The following is an 18,821-nucleotide window of genomic DNA, read 5'->3' on the forward strand; positions in this document are numbered from 1 at the left end:
GGTGGGGAACAGCTGGCCTCTCAGAACCTGGGCCCAGGCCCGTGGTATGGGAACCAGCCTTGCCTGCCACCTGGCCGGGCTCTGGGGTCTGGGTGCACCCTGCCAGTAGATGGCGCCAGAGGCTGCTCCTTTGGTCAGGACCAGCCTCTCTGCCATGGATGGGGGGTTGGGGGGAGAACCAGCAGCTCTCAGCCACAGACTAGCCATAGTGGAAAAGAACCACAGACCCAGAACCACAGCTTTCCTTCCCACTCTCCCCACTGCGTCTCCCTCAGGTCAGAGACAACACACCCTGAGTGCCACCAGCGGCCATCACCCACACCCACCACCATTCACACACTCCCCCAATCCAGCTAGCGGATTCAGTCTCTATAGGTGTGCTGAAAAGCATTCTTCACCTCTGCAGACAAATGTGTGTGTCTGTGTGTCTGTATGCAGACACGTACTTGCATACACATGCACACATTGCACAAACCACACACAGAGACACCATATACACAGGGCACATACATAATGTAGCATACCACACAATATATACACATGCACACGCATATACAATATATGCATACACCACACATGTATGCTTGTGCGCACACACCATGCACACAAACACACAAACACAATATATATATATATATGCATGAACACACCACCCATATATGACACACATACTACACGTGCATGTCCACACCCGCACGCACACCACACACACGATAAGCAGACCTCAGGCAGAGCAAATGCAAGCCCGTGCCCCCAGCTCCCTCCTGTCTCCCCCCCACTTGCGTGGCCCCCATCCCCACTCTGTGCCTCAGTCCTCACCTTGCTCACCCAGCTCTCCTCACTCAGGCCTGGATCACTGAGGTCCTGAGCTGAAGGCAAGGGCCCCTCCCCTGCTCATCGTAGCTCCCAGGAGGGCCTGCTCAACCTGCTCACTAGTCATCCCCTGCTGCTCCTCAGCGTCCACCCCAGGCCCCACCTCCTCTGCCTGTTTCTATCCAGCCGGAGCCCCTTTGCTCCCTTGGCATTGGATGCCGTGACTCCCCAGTGTCCATCTCCAGTGCACATGCCGTTCCCTAATTTAAGACTCTCACTGATCACTGCTGACACTAGCGCAGCCCAGCATCCCAGCCTCAGCACACCTACATGAGCATCCTCTCTCTAGGCCCAGCCCTTCTCTGGCCTTCCCGAGGCCTGGGCACGCACCACACAGTGCACCGGGTACCCAGTGCTCCAGAGCAGAGCCCCCCTGGACCCCTCCCAGTCACCTTTCCCCCAGCATCTCAGCTGCTTGTGTGCTCCAGCCCATCCAGGAGGCTAGTCCCAGCTGCACCCTCATAACCTCTGGGGGTTCTCCCACAGTAACCTAATCCCCGTTAGGTCCTACCACCCAGCCATCACCCACACTGGTCAAAGCCATGCCCATAGCACAGAAACTCAGTCCCATATCACACACACACACTCACATATGCACATACACACATACCACACCCACACATATGTGCAGGCACATACACGCCATCCAGTTGTGCATGCATAAACATGTATACCACACTCACACACATCTGCACACAATACACAGGCACACACACGCTATACCCACTCACATACATATACGTATACCTACTCATACACACAACATTCATACACACCCCAATCATACATACACACACCATTCACTTATTCATACACTCACACATGTGCACATGCACACCACATATACACATACAACACATCCACACACACAACACACAATCACATACCACACTTTCACACATACCCATATACAGTAACACCCCACTCATCAGATGCTCCTAGTATAAAATCCAGACCCCTCACATCCGTCCACACAACATGGGTCTTGGTGTCATTCCAGCCTCCAACCATGCTCAACCCCCACCCTTTCATTCCATTCACCGTGGGGTCCCTCCCATAACAATCTGTCTTGTCCTGTCAAAGCCTTTGTGTGTACCATAGCCTTTGCCTTTGAACATTCACTCTATGCTCATACCCAGCCTGCCCTCTCAGGTGTATTTTCCCCTAAAAGACACCTGGACATCCTGCCAGCCTCTGCTGGACCATTCTCTCCCTGTGCAGGCTGGACCCCTGGGTGTTGGCTGCTCCGGCTCTGCCCTGGTGTCCTTGCTGGGACATCTCCCAAGTGTCCCGCTTGGAACTGTCTCCTCCACAAAATGGCCCTGTTTACAACCTAACCCTAGAGCCATGGCAGGGGGTATGGCACATATGACATTCAATATGTGTTTATCAAAACAAAGAAGGAGCCCTGGCTGGTTGGCTCAGTGGTAGAGCGTCGGTCCGGCGTGCGGAGGTCCCGGGTTCGATTCCTGGCCAGGGCACACAGGAGCGTCCATCTGCTTTTCCACCCCTCCCCCTCTCCTTCCTCTCTGTCTCTCTCTTCCCCTCCCGCAGCAGAGGCTCCATTGGAGCAAAGATGGCCCGGGCGCTGGGGATGGCTCCTTGGCCTCTGCCCCAGGCGCTAGAGTGGCTCTGGTCGCGGCAGAGCGACGCCCCGGAGGGGCAGAGCATTGCCCCCTGGTGGGCAGAGCGTCGCCCCCTGGTGGGCGTGCCGGGTGGATCCTGGTTGGGCGCATGCGGGAGTCTGTCTGTCTCTCCCCGTTTCTAGCTTCAGAAAAATATAAAGAAGGAAAGATCACAATGCAAAGATCCCTTTCTAGCACAGAAAGGGTGAAAACGTTGGTCTTGATCATATTTGGGTCAGTCTGAGCTAGATATAGTCTATAGCACAGCACTGTGTGAAGAAAGAGAGAGTGTGTGGGTGGGGGGGGGGGAATGACCTAGCTACATCTGTATCTATATCTGTATCTGTGCTCACATTCTCACTGAGGAATTCTGGAAGATTTAAAAGACGTCATCAGGATTAACTAGCTCCAGGGAGAGGAGTATGTGTGAGAGATCAAATTGTAGAGGAAGACTTTCAGTTCTCATGTTTGATCACATGCAGGTATTCTGTGTTTTAAAACATGATTTGAAACAAACAAAAGAAACTGGATAAAAATTCTCTCACTTAAGCCTATATAGTCTTAATAAGGTCTATGTATTCCTTAAATACACACTTACATACATGTATCATTACAGGGCTGTGAATAATAGAAAAGGGGTGAAGATGGTAGCGATAACATAATCAGTTCACTAAACATAATTAAAAGCACATTTTTTCCAAGTCAGTTGTGCTGATTAACATTTTGTCTGCACGCAAAGAGCTCAGTTCTCTCACCCCCGTGTCCTAGCCACTCGGACACCGCAACGTCCCAGACAGTAAGGGTTCCGCTGAGAACTATTTTCAAGTTTCCTTCCTCCTGAAAGATGTTATTTAAAAACCTAATCTTTTGTAATGCTTTTACTGGTAAAGTCTCTCCCAAGATTAAGTTGTAATAAGCTAAAAAAAACTGTAAGAATAATAATTTGGGATTGTAACTCCTGAAACACCCATGGCTGCTACTATAAATATGACACAACCCAGACAGTTTTATTCAGCCCAGCAGCTGAACATGGACTATTCATAAGACCTGCTTCCACCTTGGGCCTAAAGAGAATCCATGCACCTCAGGCTGGTGAGAGACTCTACATCACCCTCAAACACGCCAACAGCCAGTTCCTGGGACCCACCTGCGCCCTTGGAAAGAGGGTGATCTTGAAGAAAACAGGACAACCTGATCAGCCTTGCTCTGTCCACAGAACCTTTGCAGGATAACTTAATTATAAACTTAAATAAATATAGTTGGAAGAATATAGATAAATTTATCATTACAAATAATTCAAAGTATAATACTGTAAGTTAAGAAGAAATGTCTGTAAGATACATCTGGACACAGAAGAGAAGTATAGGGAGAAATTCAAAGCTAGGCAGACAGAAATAAAACTCCAGGAGGGAATATTCCAGAAACCTTGAGTGCTACAAGAAAGAGCTACTTCTTCGTTATGACACCCAAGAGGGTTGGTGCCTGCAGGAGAAAATAAATAGCAGGCTACACAGGAGAGCCTGTTTGCAAAAGCTTCCGTACAGCTCTGCTATTTGGAAGGATATGTGCAAAGTGCAGCTGGTGTGGAAGAATATATATGTGTCCATATTCCATATAGCCATCCACATCTAACCAAGAGTAAGCTCCACTGACTGTAAACCTATGTCAGCTTCAATTTAGTTTTGTTAAACAAAAGACAGGAAGCATCAAATACCAGGGTATCTATCCACTCCAGGAAACAGTGAAAAGAAAAAAGAAAGCACTCTATGATGGCTAGCCTAGTTTGCACAGCCTAAAACGCAAAGACGTAAGCTGAATTGCATTACATTTATTCTACAGTCTTTACCATTACAGTGAGTAAACAGATTGCATCAGAGTCAGGACCACGCAGTCTGGGTGGCCTCTGCTATCTCAAGGCTCTGCAAAGGACTTGTGGGGGAGCTCATTCCCACACAGCTTCCAAAAATATTTCTCTGACACTGTTAGTAGCCCCCGGGGGTCACTTATTGCTGGTAAAGGATGTGCCATGGTACTCCAGGCAAAACCATTTGTTCAAATTATTGCTTAGTTTTCCCAGAGTGTTAAGGCTTTTTTTTTTTAAGTTTCATTGACATCCCCTTTATCTGGAATTTGATGCACACATAAGCTCAACTGGAATTTTTTTTTTTTCATTTTTCCGAAGCTGGAAACGGGGAGGCAGTCACACAGACTCCCGCATGCGCCCGACTGGGATCCACCCGGCATGCCCACCAGGGGGAGATGCTCTGCCCCTCTGGGGCATCGCTCTGTTGCATCCAGAGCCATTCTAGCACCTGAGGCAGAGGCCAAAGAGCCATCCTCAGTGCCCGGGCCATCTTTGCTCCAATGGAGCCTCGCTGCGGGAGGCGAAGAGAGAGACAGAGAGGAAGCAGATGGGCACTTCTCCTATGTGCCCTGGCCGGGAATCGAACCCGGGACTCCTGCACGCCAGGCCGACACTCTACCACTGAGCCAACTGGCCAGGGCCTGGAATTTTTTTAATTAGGTTTTTCTAAACTCCAGTGTCTGAAAGGATGCCATGCTATACTAAATTGACATCGCTACACAACAGAGAAGACAATCATATTAAAAGTTAAAACAAGCCCCAAAGTATATATGCTTCCTCAGATAGCGGAGTCAGAAACAGTCCATAGTCACAGTTACACATCGGAACTTTGTATACTGCTGCAAATAGAGAGCACTTTACATTATACTTCAGTGCACACAACTAGCTTTGTGATGCACAAGGAAAAGATTTTAATACACATTTTATTTTTTTTAAGGATTTTATTTATTCATTTTAGAGAAGAGGGTGGGGGAAGCAGGAAGCATCAACTCCCATTATGTGCCTTGATCGGGCAAGCCCAGGGTTTCAATCCGGGGACCTCAGCATTCCAGGTCGACACTTGATCCACTGTGCCACCACAGGGCAGGCCAGTATACCCATTTTATAGAGGAGAAAACTGAGACCAGGTGTTATGAACTCTAATAGGTATCAGAGGCATTTTCACTGTCTAAGGCATGTGGGTTTCCACATTCCAATGTGGGATTTTTTTAAACTGTGGTAAAAGAAAAAAAGCATAAAATGTGCCATCTTAACCATTTCTAAGTATACAGTGCAGTAGTGTTAACAGTATTCACAGAGTTGTCCAAGGGATCCCTAGAACGATTCCATCTTACAAAACTGAGAGTCTATACCCAGTTAAATAGCTCCCTGTGTCCCCTCCCCCAGGCCCTGGAACCCACCTTTCTACTTTTTTGCGTCTATGAATAGACTCTTCTAGGGACCTCATGTAAGTGGAATCAAACAGCATTTGTACTTTCATTTGGGGGGGAGGGGTTGTTTTTATATTGATTTTAATTTATTGTGTTTACATAGATTCCAGTGTTGCCCCAAATGTACTTTTGTGAATGGCTCATTTCACTCAGCATAATGTCTACAGATTCAGCCATGCCATAGCAGTCAGAATTTCCTTTTTTATGGCATTGTACATATGTACCACATTTTGTTTACCCATGCATCCATCAATGGGCATTTGGGTTGTTTCCAGCATCCTTGCTATTGTGAATAATGTTGCAATGCACATGAGAATGTAGGTATCTCTTCAAGATCCTGATTTCAATTCTTTTGAATATATCAATACATCAGAGGTGGGATGGCTGGATCATATGCTAACCCTATTTGTAATTTTTGGAGGAAACATCATATTGTTTTCCATAGCAGCTGCACTTGACCCTCCCACCAGCAGTGCGCAGGGCTCCAGTTTCTCCACATCCCTACCATGCCTGTTATTCTCTGGTTTTCTGAAATCAGCCATCCTCATGAGTGTGAGTTGGTATCTCTTGGGCAGATATACTTGGAGACCTAAGAAAGAGTTTTAATTTAAGGTATTGAGACCTGCAGCCCATGATTTTAAATAACATGTGAACATTTTTAATTATTGTCAAAGTGTGATCATCAACCTTACTAGGAGATGCATGCTGAAGCACTTCGAGGTGAAGGGTCAGAATCTGTGAAAATCACTTTCACCTGGTTCAGAAGGTCTAGCTGGATAGGTATGGAGAGAGATTGTGGATAGGTAGGTAGGTAGATATCAATAGATAGGTGTAGGGAGGTAGACAGGGAGGTAGGTAGATAGTGAGATAAATAGGGAGGTAGAGAGTGAACAAAGAGAAAACAACTGTGGCAAAGGCTATTGTTGAATCTAGGTGAAGGGTATCTAGGTGTTCATTGTTTATGTTTGAAACTTTTCCACACAACAGCCTGGAAAAAAGAAAACTGAAGACAGGATGTACACCCATGCACACACAGTCCTGTCACCAACAGATGCTCAGCCTGACCAGCTGGTGCAGAGGCGCGTGGCTGCTCTCCGCCTCCTCTGCCCCTGCTGGCTGGCTCTGTTGAGCCTGGAAAGGTGACAGGGGTGAGAGAGAAGCCAGGCCCAGTGACAAGTGCCACCTGCAGCCCCCAGAGCTCTGTGCCCCAATTCACTGCACTCTCAGGCGTCACAGGGGCTCCTCTGAGGTGAGTGTGGGCACCTCTGCCCTGTGGTTCCCAGAAGAAGCTTCACAGGGTTTTCTTTCTGTTACATTTTCCCTTTCTTCCTCCTGATGCCCTTAATCTTCTAACAATGATGTGAAATGCGCCTCGGTCTCCTCCTCCCCTCCTCCGGGCCCTCTGTGGTTGTCCTCCCTGCCCAGCAGACAGACTGGCACCTGAGCTCAGGTGTCGCCAGCCTCTCGCAGGTGTCTGCGGCATTGCATAAGCCCTTGTAATTTTTTTTTAACAGTGACTCTGTTAATTACATGTCCATTAATCTTCAGATGTATCGTTAAACTTATCTTAGTTGTGTTCAAAGATATTTGAAGATTTTCTTCTAAAAAAGGCAAGAAAAAATATCTTTAGAGGTACTTTTGTACCTCGGGAACACATATTCTTAACTGGGTGACAATTCATTGTCTCGACACTTTTCATTTACACTGTGAGACAAAGGACACAAAATAGAATAGGGCAGTAAGCTTTGTCGCTTAGTTTTGTCTGGTGAGGAGGCCGAGTCTGAGAAGAGAACAGAAGCACACGACAGCCTCTGCACAGACTCTGCCATGTCTTCTAGCCTCTCATCGCTAGATGGCAGTGACCCTCTCAAATTCCTAGTCAGTGAGCCACCACGGTACAACCCAGACAGGCCGTTTCCTGTTTCCAGCAGTTTTCCTTTAAAATAACAACAAACAAACAAAAAATACCTAGTGGTTCATTTTGTCCCGACTTCTTAGAGCCTGTCCACCAGGCTGCGCAGCCATAGACACGAAGCAACTAAGTTGAAGACCCTGGATCCAGAGGACACTTGGAGAAGGATGTTAGTCTCCTCTGTACTGTGCTCGAGATTGCTATAACATCTACCTAACAAAAGAAATGTATTATTTCAAACCATTTTCCAGCTAAACACAGTTAAGCAAGCCAAATCTAATACTGCAGTACCTCACTTTGAGAGGTACTAGGCCCTGAGGTCAGGAAGATTCCAGGCTAATTTTATAATAGATGTGGCCAATGTGTCAGGCGCGCGCACACACACACACACACACACACACACAACACACACCATCTCCCTCTTTCCCTAAAGTATTCATGAGTTATTTCACCAAGGAGTAAAAGGAGAAAACAAAAAACATAAGACTTTTTTTTTTATTGTTCCCTCTAATTTTTGGTCAGTTGCTTATACATTGACTTTTTCTTTTTCAATAGAATTCACACGATTTGAAAATCTTAGTTACTCGTGCCATGTCTGTGGACATGATAAGTAAAGTTGAACTATAAAATATAAATGATTTTTATAGTTGGTAAATTAGAATACTCTGTAAATAATACGAATCTTTGAAAATAATCTGTATGTCTCTTTTAAAATCAACGAGTCCACAGTTGTCTGATTTGTCAGCAATGCAGGGTGGCTTTAGAGAAGTAAGGGTGATCAGCATGTCCTTTTAACATCCTCTTTGTTCCAGTCAGCCCTCTTCCCCATTCTAGCCTTCCCTTACCCAGAATCCTCATGCGAACCATTGACTGTGAGGGGTCTTTACTTGGGAGATTAAGAAAAGGTCTGTTCACTTCTGCTTTCTCCACTAAGACAAACTGTGAGCCAGCCAACAAGTGAACAGATAGGTACTGATTGATGTCTGCTCCTCTCCCAGGAGTGTACCTATCTCCCCAGACCCGTACACTGAGGGGCAGGACTTAGGCCATGAGGTCCACATACCGGGAAAACAGGTAAAAAGCCTTTCTTGATCCTGCCTCTCTCTCTTTGCTCCCAGGACCTTCCCAGGTAAACTTGCACCAGGGAGTCAACCAGCCTGATGCTTCGACCTGGGGGCAGCCCTGCCAGTGCTGTGTCAATGGTGAATCAGAACAAGGTGGTGGTGGTGGTGGGGGGGGACAATGATACCTTCTTGCACCCCAAACTCTGAGATTCTGTGATTTCACAGATACTCAACATTAAGAGTGCTAAGATGGGCCCTGGCCGGTTGGCTCAGCGGTAGAGCGTCGGCCTGGCGTGCGGGGGACCCGGGTTCTATTCCCAGCCAGGGCACATAGGAGAAGCGCCCATTTGCTTCTCCACCCCGACCCCCCCCCCTTCCTCTCTGTCTCTCTCTTCCCCTCCCGCTGCCAAGGCTCCATTGGAGCAAAGATGGCCCAGGCGCTGGGGATGGCTCCTTGGCCTCTGCCCCAGGCGCTAGAGTGGCTCTGGTCCCGGCAGAGCGACGCCCTGGAGGGACAGAGCATCGCCCCCTGGTGGGAAGAGCGTTGCCCCTGGTGGGCGTGCCGGGTGGATCCCGGTCGGGCGCATGCGGGAGTCTGTCTGACTATCTCTCCCCGTTTCCAGCTTCAGAAAAAAAAAAAAAAAAAAAAAAAGAGTGCTAAGATGAGTACCTGTTTCCAAAAAGACCCCACATTTAAAAGCCACGTGTGATTGTTGGATCCCAGGTGCTAGAGTCAAATACAGGAACCAGAATATTCCCAAGAGCTGTGATTCATACAAACACATAGGCCCTGCACTGAACTGGAATAAATGGCACAAAGTCAGGACTAGAGTTAAGAAGTATTTAGTAAAATGAAGGTTTGAACCACAGTGATATTCAGTTAGTACCAAAGTAGCTAACATATTTTTAAGCCTGCTTTTTATTTTAGTTTGATAAAAATACACTTCTAAAAATCATTCAAATGTTCCCATTAGTGATCATCTACACACAGAAACTGATTATTTTAATGGAGCTACACTTTTACAGGGAACTATCTTTAGAGTCTCTGTCAACGTGATTAGAGCCTCTCCACTGCTTCCTGGCACCCGGATCACCGAGGACGTGCCAATTACCGAATCAAGTGCTAAAGACAGAGACTGGAATTCTGCAAGCTAACATGTTCCCTAAGTGGCCGTTCTGCCCTGGTCTGGATCACATGCTCCCAGCCAGCCACCGGTGGAGAATGCTTAACCAGTTGCTTCATGAGGCCATACCCAGGAGAAACTCAAGTAGCTCAGACCTACCAAGAGGACACAGCTAGCTGCTCCTAGACCCCTGCCCAGCATCGCCTCCTCAGGGACAGCCTCTGGGTCATGGGACCCCCTTCCCCTGCTTTATGCCTGCATTTCCCAGAGCAGACATCAACCTCTGTCATATTTGAGTTTCTAGCAGACACTTTGTCCAGTAGATCCCATAAATGCTTGTAGGTGGAAGACAGGGATGGAGTCCCTTCTGCCATTTGGGGTTTGATTGCTGACTCTAAAAAGGTAGTAAAAATCACACCTACACATGTTCAAGATGCAAGGCTATATATATTGTTAGCCCAGCATGCAGTATTCTAAATGGACTCAGGTGCACATGCAATTAGGGACATAGGCTTTACAGTGAAAAGGAAAGAGCTAGGGCTTTGACAGTTCTGCGTTCCATCTTGACTAACTCACCAGCGGTCAGGCCTTGGTTACATGGCCTTATGTCACTGCAAGTTCCTATATTGGCAAAATAAAAATATTTACCTGGCGGGTAAATGTGAAAAGTAGTAAGAAAGTGGAGTATGGGCTTTATAACCCTAGCTCCCAAAGTCTTCAGGTCAAAATCCTAGTATTGTTGACCTATACTTGATTATAAAAATGAAAAGTCTAGAAAACATGCCCTATTCATTACTAGCGAATGGTACTCATTTAATAAGTATGTACTGAGTCCCTAGTATGTTCTAAGTATGGTACTGCTCACTGGGGAAGACCCCCTTCCTGCCCTGGTGGAGGTGATAGCCAGATTACCAGCAGATTGCAGACCTTTCCAGGAGAACTGCCAACAGTATGAAGTGAAGGGAAATCTAAGAAGACCTTGTTGTGAGTATCTAGATCAGTGGTAGTCAACCTGGTCCCTACCGCCCACTAGTGGGCGTTCTAGCTTTCATGGTGGGCTGTAGTGGAACTAACAAAGTATAAATAAAAAGATAAATTTAACTATAGTAAGTTGTTTTATAAAGATTTCTTCTGCCAAACTTAGCGAAAATCTGACATAAAGTACTTGGTAAGTAATTATTATTATATGCTTTAACTTGCTGTAACTCTATTTTATAAATTTTATAAAGTAAAGTTACTTCCCTACTTTATATATCACCAGTACTGTGGAACCGGTGGGCGGTTAGAAAATCTTACTACTAACAGAGATACAAAAGTGGGCGGTAGGTATAGAAAGGTTGACTACCCCTGATCTAGATTAAATATAGCAGTTGCTATACCATCCAGGACATCCCTCACAAAAGAACACTCTACCTAAGCAGCAGTCCCTGCACAGAAGTTTCATATGCTGGATGTTCAAGGCAGAGTGGCAAATTAAGTCACTATTTAGGAGCCATTAAGCCAAGAGATAACAGTGTAATTAACATCAGATTTCATTATTATTGCAAGGATACTTGTGACTTTACTCAGAGTTAATTTGCTGTCTTTACTAATATAAATAACCCAAAGATACTAATCCAGGGTCTCTGTAGATTATGTACATGTTATTTAAAAGAAACCCATTAGAGAAAGCGTAACACATATTTTTATGGAATTACAATCTCCACCTTGTTACCGTTCACGGAAGAGTTATGAGCTCCCCGGGAGCATGTACAACCGTGGAATTAACACCACACATCAGTGGAGAATGTTCCTGATACTGACTTTGATTTATAGCCCACCTCTCTGGTAAAGGGTATGCTTCTCGGTGCACAGTAAGCAATTACAAGCTTCCTAGGAAGTTATTGGCTGCGTTTTCTGGGAAGAGAAAAAAAATGAAGAGTCCTTTCTGCCCCCTGAAATCAGGTTAGTTGCGGGGTAGACAAATGGGACATTAACTAAGATTTCAACTGTGGGCCTTTCATTCATGAGCTTGGGGGACAATTTCACTTTGTTCATTATCTGGTGAAATCCATTACTGATCTGTAAGTCACACACGGTCAGACTTCTGCACCTCAACCCTCCTCTTATGGGGATAAGAGAAAATGACAGTACATATAAGCAGACTCAGGGCACCTGCCCAGAAAATTCCCCTGCCTTTGGTTATTGTCCAAGACAGAAATGGTTTCTAGTGGAGAAAGGATCCCTCCTATGAAATCCCTCCCTCGCTGCCTTGCAGGATCCCCTTGAGGCCAGCTTCATTTACAAGTGCTACAGATCTGCACAAGTGGCCTCGCCCGAACTATGGTTACAGTTGGATAATCTTTGAGCACAGTCTGACAAAACATACCCATACAGTTCTATATTTTGCATCTTGTAACACCCTATTGACAGGGAATTAAATTATTACCCTGTTTCTTGCACATGGTTCAAGAACTGATACCTTTTCTTCCATAATCTCCCCTCAGTCTAGTTCACTGAGCCGGCACTCGGCGCCCTTCGGCATTGCTGATAGAGAACGGTATTCTGGAAATTGATGAAAAAAATGAATGTGTCCTTCAAAGTTGACGCTGTCTAGAGATAATAAAATGACAGTGATGGCAGGGAAGAAGCTGGACATAAAAGAGTGCATCCTCTATGTGGGAGAGTTCAGGGCCACTGGGAAGGCAGAGACAAGGGTCAGGATCACAGATTGTGACTGCCTCTCTGTGGGAGTCCCACAAACATAACTGCACCTTTAAAAACCTAAGAACATTTCAAAGAGACAGGAATTTTAGTATTTAACTGCATATCTGATAAGTGTGTCTGTTTCAAACCATGTGAAAGCATTTGAAAGTTTTTGTATGACATGATCTTTACAAATCAAAACGTTAGTGTCTTTCTATAAATATCTGCCCTACCATAATCTATACAGGAGAAACTTTGAGTTGATAGTGTAGCTAGTTGTAAACTAATTTGATTATTATGATGGGGAGGAGAAGGAAAGTGAAACTCACATTTATTGAGTACACATTCTGTCCGGCACTGTGCTAGATGTGTGAAATCCATACCTTCTCTTAGGGTCTGGTTCGGCCTAAATACATTTCTCTACATACAGTTTTGTTTTGTTTGTTTTTTTATAAATAAATTTTTATTAATTTTAATGGGGTGACATCAATAAATCAGGGTACATATATTCAAAGAAAACATGTCCAGGTTATCTTGTCATTCAATTCTGTTGCATACCCATCACCCAAAGTCAGATTGTCCTCGTCACCTTCTATCTAGTTTTCTTTGTGCCCCTCCCCCTCCCCTTCTCTGTCCTTCCCTCCCCCCGCCTCCCATAACCACCACACTCTTGTCCATGTCTCTTAGTCTCATTTTTATGTCCCACCAATGTATGGAATCCTGCAGTTCTTGATTTTTCCTGATTTACTTATTTCACTCCGTGTAATGTTATATAGATCCCACCATTTTGTTGTAAGTAATCCGATGTCATCATTTCTTATGGCTAAATGGTGTATATGTGCCACATCTTCTTTATCCAGTCTTCTATTTTTTTTTTTACAGTGATTAAAGCCTTTAAGCAAACTCTTGGCCAATACAGCAAGAATTCATAAAAGAGTAGTGTCCTTAACATGTTCACCAAGTCCAAGTTGGCCCCAACACCAAGCCAAATCCCTGAAAAATGCATCCCAACCCCAGTTCAGTCTGTTAGGGCTGTCACAAGGAGCAGGAGTCCAGGAAACGTCCACATCCAGGAAAAGTCCGCATGGCACTGGAATTGTTGTCACCATTCTATGACCGCTGCTTCTAGCTGGTAATGATTCAGGTAGACTGGAAAAGCCATCTGCAGCATGTGTGGAGATGGAACTTCTGTTCTCCTCTGCCTGGAGAGATGAGACCAGGTTGCTTTTTCCTGGAGCCCTGTGACTGTGGCCTGGTAAAGAGAACCTTGGGATACACTAAGCTGGGTGGCAAAGGTAGATTCATAATAGAAGTTTGCAAAAGGGGGAAAGAGAGCTCTAAATTAGGAGTAGGTCCCAGCCTGAAATATGAGTGGGGCATTGAGGTAGGAGGAATAAAGGAAACACTATATATTAAACAAAGCAGCAGAAAATAGGAGTATCAACACCCACAACAGAGATCCTCAAGGGAAGAATTACAAACCTGACTATTCGGGCAAGACATAGTTAAGTGGCCCTTGTGCAAATGAGATCAGTTTACCCGCTTCTTGGAAGAAATACCCTAGGCTCATCCACAGTGTCGTAGATGGGGCTGATGGCCCTGGGCACCTTCAGCCTTCAGTGGCAAACCCCAGCTTTCTGGGCAAGGTTAGGTCATAGGTGGCTGGAGTGGGGCTGGAAGAGACTGAACCCTCCCTTAGAGGAGCGAGGGGGAAGCCTACCTTCCAGTGTCCCTGTTTCCTCACAGCAGAGGCATGTAAGTCTGGCAGGCTTTAACTCAATGACCTTCCTTTCCACTATTGAAGCAGGACCTAGATGGCATCCTATGAGACCCCTTTGGGGCGTTTAAACCTTTAAGGGCATATCCTAAAAGCTGGTAGTTCCCCTGATCTCTATTGGGCTTTTTCTGCCTCTTGGTATCTTAAAAGCCATGCTCAGAAGATCTCGCTGAGGGGTTTGAGGATTCCCATTCGCCTATATAAATCTTTTCCATATATCTGGAGCTATTTGGAAAAAGACAAAACAGTGTTATTAGCTAAATTAAATAAAGAAGGTAGTAGTTTGCAGGAGAAAAAGATTTGGCGTCTCCTGTTCATCAGCCTTCAAAAGAAATTTAAATTTTTTTAAAGTAAAAAGCATGATATGGTAGACCCATAGGAGTTCCAGGATATGACTGCCCCCTTTTAAAGTTTTTTAAATTGACCTTAAAATATTTGCTGGGTACACTTTAATACCTTGACTTTAAAGATTGTAAGAAATACACATAATTCGAAAGGTTTGACAAAATACAGTAAATGCTTTGTTTTGTTTTGGAGAGGATGTTTTTTACTGAAGTATAATTGACATACAATGAGCTATACATATTTAAAGTGAGAATATGATAAGTTCTGAGTTATTAATATACACCCGTAAAGCCATCACCACAATCAAGATAGTGAACATACCCATCACCTCCAAAATTTCCTCCTGTTTCTCTATAATCCTTCCCTCACCCTTCCCAACCCACTCTGGCCCACAGTTCTACCCCTGTCATTGTAGATTAGCTTGCATTTTCCAGAATTCCACATATATGAAATCATAAAGGATGTACTCTTTCCTCTGGCTTTATTCACTCAGCGTTATTCTTCTGCGATTCATCCAAGTTGTTGGGTATAGCAAGTTTCTTCCTGTCCATTGCTGAGTAGTGTTTCACTGCATGAATGATACAATTTGTTTAGCTGGTAAGCTGTTGAAGAACATTTGTGTTGTTTCCATTTTTTTGGTTATTATGAATGCTGCAAGCATTCATGTCCAAGTCTTTGGATATGTGATTATTTTTGTCCTTCGGAGTGAATTGGCTAAATAAGTATATGTTTAACCTTTTGAGCTACCAGTTTGCCCTCTGCTTATCTTCTTTGAGTTCTTTTATAGTCTGGATACAAGTTCTTTATCAGATATGTGTTTTTAAGGTTGTGACTTGACTTTTCATTCTCTAAAAGACATCTTTTGAAAAACAGAATCTCTTCATTTTAATGAAGCCAAGTTTTTCAAAATTTTTTTATTATTGTTTTTGATATGTCTAAGAAACCTTTGTATAACCCAAGATCATGAAGACTTTATCTAATGTTTTTTTCCTTGAAGTTTTATAATTTCAGGTTTTACATTTAGATATATAATCTATTTGGAGTTTATCTTTGTGGTGTGAAATACAAATTGACATCCCCTTTTTGCATATAGATATGCAATTTTTCTTGCACTGAACTTTCAGAAACAATCCTTTCTCCACTGAATCACCTTTGCATCTTTGTTGAAAATTAAGTAATATATGTGTAGGTCTATTTCTGCACTCCCTACCTGGTTCTATTGATTTATTTAACTACCTATATACCCAAACCACACTGCTTTGATCACTATCATTTTGTAATTAACCTTGAAATCAGGTAGTGCTAGTCCTCCAAATTTGTTTCTCTTTCTCAAAGTTGTTTTGGCAATTCTGGGTACTTTATAAATGCAAATTTTTAGAATTATCTTGTTAATGCCTTTTTTAAAAGGCTTCTCAAATTTTGGTTGTTGTCATAAGGAATTGTCAGATTAATTTGGAGAAACTTGACATATTAAATCTTCTGACTCATGAATGTGGCAAATTTTTTATATTATTTAGGTCTTTAATTTCTCTCAGCAATATTTTATAGTTTTCAGTAATCAAGTTTTTCACATATTTTGTTAGATTTATCCCTAAATATTTTCTATTATTTGATGCTATTGCACATAGTAATTTTTGTTTCAATTTCTGTAATTACTATTCATAAATTCAAAATATTTTTGCATATTGATCTTGTATCCTATAATCTTGCTAAACTCACTGATTAGTCTAATAGATATTTTTATAGCTTCCATTAAAATCTGATTGAGGCTGAGCGGCTCAGTAGATAAAGATCCTGGTGCACTGAGGTAGAGGGTTCTATCCCCAGTCAGGGCACCTACGAGAAGCAATCAATAATATACAACTAAATGGATCAACTAAGTGGAACGAGTTAACACTTCTCTCTCTGTCTCTCCTATCCCTTTCTCTCTCTCTCACTAATCAATAAAAAATTTTTAAATATCTGATTGAAAAAAGCCAAACTAAAAGTAGTATTATTTCATTTATGTAAAACCCTAGGAAATATAATCTATTGAGACAGAGCATTAGCCAAGGAAGGGAAATGGGAAAAGAGGTTATAAAAGAGAACCAGAAAACTTTTAGGGGTGATGGACAAATTAATTCTTTTCATTGTGATGATGATTTCTTATTTATATGCAAGTGTCAAAACCTTATCACATTATACACTTAAAAAATTTTTTTTTCTTAAGTGAGAGGCAGGGAGGCAGAGATAGACTCTCACATGTGCCCTGTCCGGATCTACCTGGCCAACCCCTGCCTGGCCATGCTCTGCTCATCTGGGGCTGCTGCTCCAATTGTTCAGCAACCCTGCTATTTTAGCATCTGAGGCGAGGCCTTGGAGCCGTCCTCAGCACCCGGGGCCAACTTGCTTGAACCATTTGAGCCATGGCTGTGGAAGGGGAAGAGAGAGAGAAAAGGAGAAGGGTGAAGGGTGGAGAAGCAGATGGTCACTTCTCCTGTGTGCCCTGTCTGGGAGTCAAACCCGGGACTTCCACATGCCAGGCCAACGCTCTACCGCTGAGCCAACTGGCCAGAGCATACACTTTAAAATTATTATGTATTAGCCCTGGCCGATTGGCTCAGTGGATAGAGTGTCCCCCTGGTGTGTATACATACCGGGTTTGATCCCCAGTCAGGGCACACATGAGAAGCAACCATCTGCTTCTTTTCCTTTCCTTTCCCATCTCTCTCTCTTCCCCTCCCACAGCCAGTAGCTCAGTTGTTCCAAGCATCAGCCTCAGGCACTGAGGATAGCTCGGTTGATCTGAGCATCAGCCCCAGATGGGGGTTGCCAGGTGGATTTCTGTCAGGGCGCATGTGGGAGTCTGTCTCTCTATCTCCCCTCCTCGCACTTAAAAAAAAATATTATGTATCAAATAAGCCTCAAAATACTGTTTAAATTCTTTTCAGGAAATTAGAATTAAAATTTCTACTGATCTGAATATGCAAAGCCAGGAAGGAGGAAAGCAAAGGCCCACCAAGACCATTGTCTTCCTTAGGGTTCAAGAGGAGGGACTGTGAAGACTGTTAAACCCTAAAATCTATGCTGTCGAGATTGTGAAGCTAGTTGGTGGATCTGTAAGTACTTAAAGACTTGATGCACAGAATATAGAGGTTGGAATCAACCCACATACAGACATTCTCTTCCTGGAATTTCTATCCCATAATTATGAGTGGCTTAAATCATGACACAGAAGACATGCTTTAAGAAATTTATAGATAATTTCCCATAATTATGATTGATTGCTAAAATTCTGGGTGCAAAACTATGATTCAAAATAATTTTAATACACAAGGATGATAATCCAAAATGAAGATTGAATTCATTAGGAATAAACATAAAATACTGATGTTATGTTTTAAAAACCTACTCTATAAGGTCAGCATGGGTAACATTTTGCTTCATAGTAGTTCTTATCAAAGAGACCTAGTAGGGCCAGCTGACCAAAACCCAAACATAAGTAAAAAATATGAGAACTAAAGGGTGTTGCGGGTTATGTTCATAGAGGCATAGAGTCTACATCATGGTGACAATTAAGCCCTCTCTCCTTTACCACATTGGGAACAGTGTATCCAGCCAAGTTCTGTATTTTAGGAGAAACAGGAACAAGAGGGAGACATCTGAAAGTGGGTTACTGTTGAAACCATCTCAATAAATTATATAGACAAGAATGGAAGAAGCTCCACGTGTTTAACATGGAAAGAGGGGGGGCTCAGGACATCTGGCAGCGGCTGCAGATCCATGTGCTCATAGCGTGAGAGCCAACTGGGTCTGTGCAAATCAGAGCGCAGCAGAAAAGCCAACAGGTGAGAGATAGGGAAGAAGAAAAGCACTAGAGAGGCCAGGAAAGCCTCACAGAACAGTGAGTGCCTCATCCCTGGCAGCATCCCCAATCGTTGCCCGTCGGTATTACAGGGAGGATTGCGTTATTGGGTGAGAAGTGCACAGAGCACCTTCTAAGCAGCCATCCAACTCTGAGAGTCCATGACATAGAGAGCTCAGCAGGAAAAGACAACTATGATTATCTTGGTTTTCTGATATTATTGGTCTTAAAGGATTTACCTCAGAGTCTATAGTCACAGTTTTCATCTCACTAGATGC

Source organism: Saccopteryx leptura, chromosome 4 (genome assembly GCF_036850995.1).
Source record: "Saccopteryx leptura isolate mSacLep1 chromosome 4, mSacLep1_pri_phased_curated, whole genome shotgun sequence".
In the NCBI taxonomy this organism is placed as follows: domain Eukaryota; kingdom Metazoa; phylum Chordata; class Mammalia; order Chiroptera; family Emballonuridae; genus Saccopteryx; species Saccopteryx leptura.